Raw genomic sequence first — 10,851 nt, 5'->3', positions numbered from 1 at the left:
ACTAAGCAAAATAAGATGCATAAAGGATAAACATCACATGCAATCAAAATATGTGACATGATATGGCCATCATCATCTTGTGCCTTTGATCTCCATCTCCAAAACACCATCATGATCTCTTTCGTTACCGGCATGACACCATGATCTCCATCATCTTGATCTCTATCAACATTTCATCACATGGTCGTCTCACCAACTATTGCTCTTGCAACTATTGCTATTGCATAGTGATAAAGTGAAGCAATTATTTGGCGCTAGCATCTTATGCAATAAAGAGACAACCATAAGGCTTCTGCCAGTTGCCGATAACTTCAACAAAAACATGATCATCTCATACAATAAAATATAGCATCATGCCTTGACCATATCACTTCACAACATGCCCTGCAAAACCAAGTTAGACGTCCTCTACTTTGTTGTTGCAAATTTTACGTGGCTGCTACGGGCTGAGCAAGAACCGTTGTTACCTACGCATCAAAACCACAATGATATTTCGTCAAGTTAGTGATGTTTTACCCTTCAACAAGGATCGGGCGTAGTCACACTCGGTTGAACTAAAGTTGCAGAAACTGACACCCGCCAGCCACCTGTGTGCGAAGCACGTCGGTAGAACCAGTCTCGCGTAAGCGCACACATAATGTCGGTCCGGGCCGCTTCATCCAACAATACCGCCGAACCAAAGTGTGACATGCTGGTAAGCAGTATGACTTGTATCGCCCACAACTCACTTGTGTTCTACTCGTGCATATAACATCTATGCATAAACCTGGCTCGGATGCCACTGTTGGGGAACGTAGTAATTTCAAAAAAAATCCTACGCACACGCAAGATCATGGTGATGGATAGCAACGAGAGGGGAGAGTGTCGTTCACGTACCCTCGTAGACCGTTAAGCGGAAGCGTTATGACAACGCGGTTGATGTAGTCGTACGTCTTCACGATCAACCGATCCTCAGTACCGAACGTACGACACCTCCGCGTTCAGCACACGTTCAGCTTGGTGACGTCCCGCAAACTCACGATCCAGTAGAGCTCGAAGGAGAGTTTCGTCAGCATGACGGCGTGGTGACGATGTTGATGAAGCTACCGTCGCAGGGCTTCGCCTAAGCACCGCTATAGTATGACCGAGGTGGATTATGGTGGAGGGGCCACCGCACACGGCTGGGAGAGATCAATGATCAACTTGTGTGTTCTAGGGTGCCCCTGCCCCCGTATATGAAGGAGCAAGGGGGGAGGCCGGCCGGCCCTGTAGGGCGCGCCAGGAGGAGGAGTCCTCCTCCTAGTAGGAGTAGGACTCCCCTCTTTCCTACTCCTACTAGGAGGGGGAAAGGAAGGGGGAGAAGGAGAAGGAAAGGGGGGTGCCACCCCCCCTTCCTAGTCCAATTCAGACCAGAGGGGGAGGGGGCGCGCGGCCTGCCCTGGCCGGCCCCTCTATCTCTCCACTAGGGCCCAACAAGGCCCATTAACCCCCGGGGGGTTCTGGTAACCCCTCCAGCACTCCGGTAAAATCCCGATTTCACCAGGAACTCTTCCGATGTCCAAATGTAGGCTTCCAATATATCAATCTTTATGTCTCGACCATTTCGAGACTCCTCTTCATGTCCGTGATCATATCCGGGACTCCTAACTACCTTCGGTACATCAAAACATATAAACTCATAATACCGATCGTCACAGAACTTTAAGCGTGCGAACCCTATGGGTTCGAGAACTATGTAGACATGATTGAGACACGTCTCCGGTCAATAACCAATAGTGGAACCTGGATGCTCATATTGGTTCCTACATATTCTACAAAGATCTTTATCGGTCAAACCGCATAACAACATACGTTGTTCCCTTTATCATCGGTATGTTACTTTCCCGAGATTCGATCGTCGGTATCTCAATACCTAGCTCAATATCGTTACCGGCAAGTCTCTTTACTTGTTCTGCAATGCATCATCCCGCAACTAGCTCATTAGTTGCATTGCTTGCAAGGCTTATAGTGATGTGCATTACCAAGAGGTCCCAGAGATACCTCTCCGACAATCAGAGTGACAAATCCTAATCTTGATCTATGCCAACTCAACAAGTATCATCGAAGACACCTGTAGAGCACCTTTATAATCACCCAGTTACGTTGTGACGTTTGGTAGCACACAAAGTGTTCCTCCGGTAATCGGGAGTTGCATAATCTCATAGTCATAGGAACATGTATAAGTCATGAAGAAAGCAATAGCAGTAAACTAAAACGATCAAGTGCTAAGCTAACGGAATGGGTCAAGTCAATCACATCATTCTCTAATGATGTGATCCCGTTAATCAAATGACAACTCATGGCTATGGTTAGGAAACATAACCATCATTGATTCAACGAGCTAGTCAAGTAGAGGCATACTAGTGACAATTTGTTTGTCTATGTATTCACACATGTATTATGTTTTTGGTTAATACAATTCTAGCATGAATAATAAACATTTATCATGAAATAAGGAAATAAATAATAACTTTATTATTGCCTCTAGGGCATATTTCCTTCATCTTTATCAGTGACAAACTGCAGAAGGCCAACATCTCTAAAATAGTCTAAGGCTTCTTCCCAATAGGGCAGTCTAGCAATGGCTTCACAATCCAGACGCATGTGAGGAAAGATCCACTCTTGATTGTATAAGACATAGGAGTAATAAATGCCCCGCGGAAAGCTCCAGAAGCGATCAAATGAGATCTTTGGCTTCGAGTATGGGTTCTTGGCACTGTCAAAGAATGTGTTGTGTGCCCTGAAGCTGTTGACACTGAACGAGCCTGGTGATTAAGCAGCACTGGGAAACCTTGGCAGTCTGGGCTGTGGCTTCTGGACCCGAGGCCTATGCTCCACATGGTATTCATATTGAGGTCCGGGAGCAGTGGGAGGAACCATGATTGGCCATTTCACAGTGACCAGCTGTCCATGATCGAAGGCCTGTTCAATTGTGTGAGGCCTAGGAGATGGAACGGTGGCTTCAGCATCCACATGGGCTTCAGGTTGCACACTAGCTTCGGGTGCAACATCAGCTTCAGGCGCCAGATTGTCTTTAGCCATGACAACATCATTGGCTTCAGCAGTGTTGGTTGTGGCCGCCTTAATGTTTTCAACCTCCTCTTCAGTAGCAGGAGGGTCGGGCACTGACACGTTCTCCTCGAGAACAACTTCTTGAGTGACGGGGGGTGTGGCAACTCTTTCTTCTTCGTGTCTTGGTTCTGGATTTTCTTCGGCTGATGCAGCCGGAATGTCTTCAGCAGCTTTGGCTTCAGACTCAGAGACATTCACAATAGGAGTGGCTTCAGGAAACACTTTTCGTGCGACTGAGCTTTGTTGCACTTCTCCTTCTGGAATGCTCGACATGGTTACCGGAGGCCTAGGGCCTTTGCGAAGCCTGCGAAATGCGAGCGACACCTGTGGTGATGGAGTGGTCTGCAGCATGTAGTCGTCATCAAGTACCAGAGTGGTGACTTGAGGGGTTGGAGTTCTAGGGGTTTCATCTTGAATGGGGGTGTCTTGCTATGGGTGATCAGCCCACGATGCATCCTGAGCAATTGGCATCAAAGGACGACCAATGCTGATGAGTTCGTTGTTCGTGAGAATAGGCGATGATACCGGTTGGTGCTCGATCTGAGGAAGGACTTCATCATCTTCTACATTGTCTTCACGACCAATGTCTTTAGCTGTGATGGGGTCAACAACTGGTACTTCTTCGTCTTTAGGAGCCTCTGTGGTAGCAGGCTCGTGAACTACAAGCTGATGCTCTTGGTTGGAGGAGGCATGACGTGCAACGGAGATGGGCTCAACAACCAGTGGCTCTGTGGTAGCAGCACACTCTTTTCGTGAAGACTTTGTCTTCGGCTTTGGTTGATGGAGCACCATCAGAGGCATCCTTGTGCTTTCGCTTCCTGGCATCCGCTTCAGTTGCCCTTGTTTTCTTCAGCTCTGAAGCTGCTGAGGGGACCTTAGGCTTCGAGCCTGTCATGTCGGCAGGGAAGACAATGCTAGGTGCATCCTGCCTTTGTGCTTCAGTGTGTGCCGCAACAGACTTCTTCTTCTATTTGGCAGCCATCCTTGGATCGATGCCAGGGCGCCCCAGTGCCTTGCGCTTCTCAGCCTCATTGTGCGCTTGAACACATTTCTCTGTGAAGTATTTCATCCGCTCTCTTGAGCCATTGGCTTCCTCGCGTTTCTGGTGAAACTGCTCCTTGAGGTTATGCGGCATCTACTTGAAGTTTTGAACATCGGCTACACTGAGCTTTGCCATGTGCTTCTTGAACTGAGCCTTCTCAAAATCAATTTTGTTCTTCAGATCGATGATCTTCTGAGCCAAGGCTAGCTCATTTGCAATGGCTCCATGGAAGGTGACACTAATGTCCACTGGCAGCTGAAGATCATCGATGCTGATGCTTTGGTCGTTGAACCAGTCATCAATGAAGTTGTTTAGAATTTCTACATCAAAGAGGGGCAGATCGTTGAATATCTCCTCCTCTTGCTTTCTCTTTATCAGAAGCTCAAGAGCATCATCACCAAAGTCTTCATCGCTTGACAGATCAATGGTTTCATCTTCGTTCCTCAGAACGGCAGATGGAGTCAGTTCATGCCCAGAAATCTTCATGGGCTTCTTCTTGGGCTTCTCCTTCTTCTTGGAGATGCGAGAAAGATCTTCCGTCTGCGCACTGGGTTCAGGAGGTGCAGTGGCCAATGGCTTCACATGCAAAACTTTCGGTGCGGCAGAGGGCTTTGAAGCCTTTGATTTTTTCTGCTTCTGCTTTGGTGGGACTGGCGCATCTTCAGAATCCGCGTCACCAGCTGAGTGGTCCACCGTAGCACCCTGGACAGCAATATGAGTGATGAGACCTTCGAGGTTGTAGAAGGGGCCGATCTCATTGGGATTGGCATCACGTGTGCCATCATCCCTTGGAGCAGATGGACCTGGGTTGAAGTCGAGGCCCAACTGCTGCTTGTTCTTCTTGGCAGACTCTTTGGCGAACTGAAAGTTGCGCCTGAAGAGATTGTCATCGCGACACCATATCAGACTAGATGGATCAGCATCTTCAGGCTGTGGTCCTCGGACCATGCAAGGATAGAAGCCTTGAGCAATGGTTTCGGGCTTGTACTTGGGTTGCAGACCTCTATATATGATATCTCCCCATGGTCGCTTGATGGCGTTCTTTTCTGCATACTCAGCAGTCACAAATTTGTACTTGAACCATTCCTCTGCCCAGTATCTTCGAATCCATTGGATTCGGGTCTTGCGCTGACCATAGGTTTCTTCAGGATCTGACTTGTATAGTTCAAAGAGATCTGGTGGCAGGTCCTTGCACTACAAAAAAAAGACACATCCGTGACATTTTGGGCCGAACGAATTTTTTTTCTGTCATACATATGACACTTCTATGATGATAATTGTGACAAAACCCGGTATCATCATAGATGTGGTGGGCTCCTACTTCTATGACAAAAAATCATGACAGAAAATGGGCTTTTCGTCCTGGGTGGGCCGGAGACGCAGCTGCATGACATTCTTTGGGCCGTCCATGACAAAAAAAACCGTGGTAGAAGCGAGGGGGAGGAAAATTTCGGGGAGTTCCCGGTTACGGTGGGAGGTCGGGGGCCGAGCGATGCGCGTTTCTCTCGTACACGTACGTGCGTGTGTGCAAGGCGTTGGCTCTAACTAAACCCGAGCGAGGCGTTGGGCTCTAACTGAACCCGAGCGATTGCACTGCAAGCTACACGTTACTGAACCCGAGCGATCGATCGATGGCTGTTAACTGAACCAGATCGAGCGATTCCTTGCCTACTGCTGCTAATTGAAGCCGATCGATGGGATGAACAGTGAGTGTTGCGGGGGGGGGGGGGGTGGATGAACAGTGAGCGGTGGCGTTGCCTCTGGATGAACAGGACCCCGTGGTGTGGTGGAGGACTGGATGAATAGTAGACGGTGGAGGGGTGCCCGTGGAGGGGTGGATGAATAGGACCCCGTGGTGTGGAGGGCAGGATGAACAGTAGACGGTGGAGGGGTCCCCGTGGAGGGGTGGTTGAACAGGACCGCGTGGTGTGGAGGGCTGGATGAACAGTAGACGGTGGAGGGGTGGTTGAACAGTAGCCGGTGGAGTAGCGCGCTGTGGAGGCTGGATGAACATGAGCCCGTGGAGGCTGGAGGAGGTCGACGGTGGATGAACAATAGCTCGTGGAGGCTGGAGGGGGTCAACCGTGGAGATGAATAGTATCCTGTGGAGTCCCATTTTGCGGTACGCCACACCCCTCCCCATGAACAGGACCCCCGTTTCGATCGTAGCGCTCCAACACAAGTCTGTTTCCTCCGTTTTGCGGTACACCACACCCCTCCCGATCAACCGGACCCCCGTTTCGACCGTAGGAGGTCCGTTTCCTCCATTTTGCGGTACGCCACACCCCTCCCGATCAACAGGACCCCCGTTTCGACCGTAGGAGGTCCGTTTCCTCCGTTGTGCGGTACGCCAGGCCTCGTTTCATCGCCTCTTCCATCCAAGCCCTCCCGATGAACATGACCACGCATTCCGTTGCCTCCCCATGAACACGACGATGACGTTGTTTCTCTGTTCCGACCCATCCATGTACACGAGCCCTCGCCGTATGTATGCGCGAGTAGGCGTTCGAGACCCCGCCCGTATGTACACATACGTGGCCGTATTTTCTTTCTTGCACCCTGGCCGCCTCTACCATGACACGTGCGCGCCTCTACATCCACCAGTATATATGTAAATACACGTTCGCGACCAGAATGACAACGCTACGTTCGCTTCGACCAGGTGGGTCCCGACTGTTAGGCACTTCCTTGCCAGCGAAGATGTAGCTGGTGGGTCCCAACAGTCAGGGGGGCAAAATACGGTGGCCCGTCCGGTGGGTCCCCGCTGTCAGGTGGAGGAATAATTATTTTGCACGTAATAAGGAGGCACTTCCTTGTTGCGGCCGTGGACCCAGCTGTCAGCCTCTCCACGTACAGTCCACGTCCGATGGAAGTCGTTCCTTGACCATGTTGACCACGCCACGCCGAGAGCACCAGGGCAGTGGACGACGGCGAGGCCTAGGAAGGGGATGACGGGGAGCCGGGGAACCCGTGGCAGTGGAAGCCCCCGCGCGCAAAGAGGAGTACGAGGGTTCACTGGTTCGGCTGCAGTGTGAGGCTGCCGTCGCCGCAGGGCCTGGCCAGCGGTGGGAATAGTAGGGGGCGGTGAGGCCTCCGCGGCAGCACAGCCGGCCACGGGAGGCAGGAGCATGTGGCACGACCGGCGCTGCTTTGGGCGGCTGGAGCAAGAAGACCAGAGGTTGAAGAAGCACTACAGACGTTGGATGGACATCGTACGGTCACTGGAGCTAGAATTGTTCATATTGACTAAGTTGACAAAGCCCTTCATCCCCGTCAACTTAGTAGGCCCACAAGTCACCCTCCCACCAAGGTGGGTCCCATCTAGCCGGGGGAGTATTCATTTTTTGTGCGTAATAAGGAAGCACTTCCGGTGGGTCCGAGCTAACAGCGGGGGGAACGTTTTTTCGCGAAATACGGTTGCCCGTCCGGTGGGTCCCAGCAGTCAGGGGAAATGATTTTTTCGCAAAATACTGGTGGCCTGTCCGGTGGGTCCCTGCTGTCAGGTGGAGGAATAATTATTTTCCGTGTAATAAGGAGGCACTTCCTTGCGGCTGCTGTGGACCCAGCTATCAGCCTCTCCACGTACAGTATTCTTCCGATGGAATTCGATCGTTGACCACATTGACCACGACGCGCCGACAACACCATGGCGGTGGACGACGGCAAGGCCTAGGAAGGGGACGATGCGGAGCCGGGGAAGACGCGGCAGTGGATGCCCACGCGGAGAGGAGTACGAGGGTTCACTGGTTCGGCTGCGCTGCCGTCGCCGCAGAATAACAGGGGGTGTGGGTGAGTGGAGTGGAGGGATGGCCTGGCCAGCGGTGGGAGTAGTATGGGGGCGGTGAGGCCTCCACGGCAGCACAGCCAGCCACAGGAGGCAGGAGCAGGTGGCACGACCGGCACTGGTTTGGGCGGCTGGAGCAAGAAGACCAGAGGTTGAAGAAGCACTATGGCCGTTGGATGGACATCGTACGGTCAGTCGAGCTAGAATTGTGCATATTGACTAAGTTGACAAAGCCCTTCGTCCCCGTCAACTTAGTAGGCCCACTATACTGGGTCCCAGCTAGCAAGGGAAGTATTCATTTTTTTGTGCGTAATAAGGAGGCACTTCCTTGCGTGCGAAGATATAGCTGGTGGGTCCAAGCTGTCAGCGGCGGTAACGTTTTTTTCACGACAGAGGCCATTTCGGTGGGTCCCAGATGTCAGGTGGAGGAAATCATTATTTTGCGCGTAATAAGGAGGCATTTCCTTGCGTGCGGCCGTGGACCCAGCTGTTAGCCTCTCCACGTACAGTCCACTTCAGATGCATGTCGATCGTTGACCATGCTGACCACGCCACGCCGAGAGCACCAGGGCGGTGGACGACGGCGAGGCCTAGGAAGGGAACAACACGGAGGCAGGGAAGACTCGGCCGTTGTTTTTGTTTCCCACGCAGAGGGGAGTACGACTGTACGAGGGTTTACCGGTTCGTCTGCTGTCGCCGAAGAATAACAGCAGGTGTGGGTGAGTAGAGGGATGGCTAGGCCAACGATGGGAGTACGGTGGGGCGGTGAGGCCTGCGCGGCAGCACAGCCGGCCGCGGGGAGGAGGGAGCAGGCAGTCCCGCCGGCGCTTGTTTGAGCGGCTGGAGCAGGAAGAGCAGAGATTGAAGAAGCACGGTGGCTGTTGGATGGACATCCAACAGTATACAGGCCATCTGTGGAAAGCCTCAAATCTGTGGAAAACAGCATACAACCCATCTACCATTATTTCAAATAATTTACAACCCATTTGCTAATTCTTACGGGTTTTTTTGGAGCCCATATTCTTTATGTTAGCATTACAGCCCATATTGTGGCCATGGTTAAAAAATTATACGAAATTTTGCATATGTCGGTGCGGTCTGAACTGTTTTTAATCCCGAAATTTTGAGTCACATTCAGACTGATTTTAAAAATAAATGTATATCAATATAAAATCCAATAAATTGTCCACGCATAAAAATCAATGCAATTTAAAATCTCGAAATGAAAAAAAGATATTTGAAAATAATTGCCGGTTTGATGTGTTTTAAAAATGTACAGCCCATTTCTCATTATTGATAGGCCACTCTCCTCGTCTTGAAAGATTTCCAGCCCAACAGGCCTGATAAAGCGACTTACTTGACAAATCACAAAAAAACTGGGCTAGCCATTTTCAGAAAGAAAAAAAAACTACTGGGCTGGTCTGTGGTAAACATAAAAGAAAAGGCTGTCTAGACAGACCAGAGTGTCCAGCACAGCCCAGTTGACACCCTACTTCCGTCTCAAAAACAAATTAGATAAATGCCACTCCAATTATGGCGATTCATAAAAATGCCACTACAATTTCCAAACTTTGAAAAATGCCACTACAATTTTTGCAAACTTTGAAAAACGCCACTGCAGTTTGCAAACTTTGAAAAACGCCACTCCAGACTTCGAAAAATGCCACTAGAAATGGCATGAAATGGCATTTTTCAAAGTTTGGAAATTGCAGTGGCATTTCTCGGATACACCAGATTTGGAGTGGCATGTATCAAATTAACCCAAAACAAAAATAACTGGGCGAGCTGCTGGGTCCCTGGTGTCAGCCGCTCGTTGTCCAATTGTCTCGTTTATTGACTACGTTGACAATGGCATGGGACCCAGATGTCAGAAATCCACTAGGAGGAGCCATTTTTTTTATTGGCTTGAAATAAGGAGGCACTTGCTTGCGTACTGCCATGACCTTGGCGGGTCCCTGCTGTCATCCTCTCCACGTACAATCATCTCCTGATTGTGTACGCGTCAACTTGCTAGGCCCACAAGTCAGCCTCTAAACCGTGGAGGACAAATACAACCCATTTAAAAAAATAACAGCCCATTCCATACGTTCAAACGGAAAGTTCAACATTCAGAGCAAAGTAACAGGTCTGATCCACATATAGAGTACTGAACTTCCACGTTAACAACCATCATAGCCAAGTGAACTATCTACTCCCACTAACACTCTAGTAGCGTACAAGTACTAACTTACTCTTAGCTAACTAGACGATGCCGGCCGCCATCTGTTGTCCATGCTAAACGCCGGCACCGGCGTCCTCCGCCTCGCCTCGGACTTGCCAGAGGTGCGATAGGGCGCGTGCTCGCGTGAGTTGGCCCTTTCCATGCCGGCGTGGTCCACCGAAGCTTCGGCTTCCAAGCAGGAAACCCACTTGACGAGCTGGTAGTAAAAATCGGCATCGCGAACGCGTGCGTGCCCGACAGCCTCCAGGGCTATTTGCCAGGCGCCGGCCTCCATGTAGTCGGCCCAGTTGCGGGCGCTCTGCTCGCGACTCAGAGCATCGGTGCGCTGCTGCTCCATGTCCCTCTGGCGGCGCAAATCGGCGAGATGCTGCTCCTTCGCCATGTGGTCGCGCTCCAACAACTCCTCGATCTCCGCATTGCCATCTAAAGACAGATAGAATGCCTCCTCCCTCCATCTGCCTTCTAGTGAAAACCCGAACACTAGTTCCGGCGGTGACCGCCTCCGGCGTCGCCTACCGCGGACGGGCGGGGGCATGGCGGACGTGGCGAGCGACGTCGGGCCGGTGGGGGCTTATGAGGATATGGCGAGTTGGGTCACGGTGGCACCTGAGAAGGCTGGGAAACAGTACTTATAGGCGGAAGGTAGCGCGACGGTCATCGGAATTCAATGCATAATGGCTTAGCGCGCCAGCTTGCCGTGGAAAACTAGAGAAA

The sequence above is a fragment of the Triticum urartu genome, chromosome 7A (assembly GCF_056163025.1).
Source record: "Triticum urartu cultivar PI428250 chromosome 7A, HENAU_Tu73, whole genome shotgun sequence".
In the NCBI taxonomy this organism is placed as follows: Eukaryota; Viridiplantae; Streptophyta; class Magnoliopsida; order Poales; family Poaceae; genus Triticum; species Triticum urartu.
Note: the sequence above shows the minus strand (reverse complement) of the source record.